A 1,596-nucleotide genomic window follows, 5' to 3' on the forward strand; every position below is an offset into this window, starting at 1 on the left:
CCTACTAAAGATCCAAACCCCATGAACATTTGCATTTTAGACCCACTGTGAGCCACAAGGAACAGAAAGACTAATCTGTATTTACCTTCATCATTTGTTTCTCAGACGTGTTCATTCGTTAAATTATTGTGGTGCACAATTTATTTATACTGATCAATAATCATTCAGTTGCATGATGGGTGAGAGATGATTCCTTCATTCAGTGTCCAATAACTCATCAGTCACCGATTAATAAATGATCAGTGATCAGTCAGTGACCAGAGTTTACTGTGAAACTTGATGAATACTGAAGAGCAACAACACAGAAACTTGTCTTTGACATCAAAGAGCAAAACAGAGCTGTCGCCATGGTAACATCAAGAGGGCGTAGCAGCAGTTTGACTTCTGTTGTTCTCCGTAGTAACCTGGGAAGGTGTGTTTTGCTCCGCCCCCTGCAGCTGCATGTCGACTCATGCTGAACAAACTGAAAGCAGGCAGCTTCATGTCTCCTCCGCTCTCACTGGAGCCTCTTAGGGGGAAATGACTAATTTCTCTCCGAACAAATGAGCTGCAGGACACACTCACTACAGGTCTTAGGTTAGGTTAATTTGTCATGTGCCGATCAACGCAAGGTCAATAATGCACTGAAATGCTCAGGACAAGAACCGCCTCGACTCGCCAAAAAACCCCAACAACAAGAAAAACAACAAGAAATACCAAAGCATGCAACAAAAATACAAAAACAAGGCATCAAAAGTGATAAAGAAATCCAGCAGCATGGTACTGAGTGGTTCTGTTGGCAGTGAGGTTCTGTTAGCAACATGGTCCTGTTAACAACACGGTCCTGTTAACAACATGGTCCTGTTAGCGACATGGTCCTGTTAACAACATGGTCCTGTTAGCGACATCGTCCTGTTAACAACATGGTCCTGTTAACAACATGGTCCTGTTAGCGACATGGTCCTGTTAACAACATGGTCCTGTTAGCGACATGGTCCTGTTAACAACATGGTCCTGTTAACAACATGGTCCTGTTAGCGACATGGTCCTGTTAATAACATGGTCCTGTTAGCGACATGGTCCTGTTAATAACATGGTCCTGTTAGCGACATGGTCCTGTTAATAACATGGTCCTGCTAGCAACATGGTCCTGTTAATAACATGTTCCTGTTAATAACATGGTCCTGTTAGCAACATGGTCCTGTTAACAACATGGTCCTGTTAGCGACATGGTCCTGTTAATAACATGGTCCTGTTAGCGACATGGTCCTGTTAACAACATGGTCCTGTTAACAACATGGTCCTGTTAGCGACATGGTCCTGTTAATAACATGGTCCTGTTAGCGACATGGTCCTGTTAATAACAAGGTCCTGCTAGCAACATGGTCCTGTTGATAACATGGTCCTGTTAATAACATCGTCCTGTTAGCGACATGGTCCTGTTAATACCATGGTCCTGGTAACAACATGGTCCTGTTAATAACATGGTCCTGTTAGCGACATGGTCCTGTTAATAACATGGTCCTGCTAGCAACATGGTCCTGTTAATAACATGTTCCTGTTAATAACATGGTCCTGTTAGCAACATGGTCCTGTTAACAACATGGTCCTGTTAGC

This window comes from Nematolebias whitei, chromosome 10, assembly GCF_014905685.2.
Source record: "Nematolebias whitei isolate Nwh7 chromosome 10, NemWhi1, whole genome shotgun sequence".
NCBI classification, from domain to species: domain Eukaryota; kingdom Metazoa; phylum Chordata; class Actinopteri; order Cyprinodontiformes; family Rivulidae; genus Nematolebias; species Nematolebias whitei.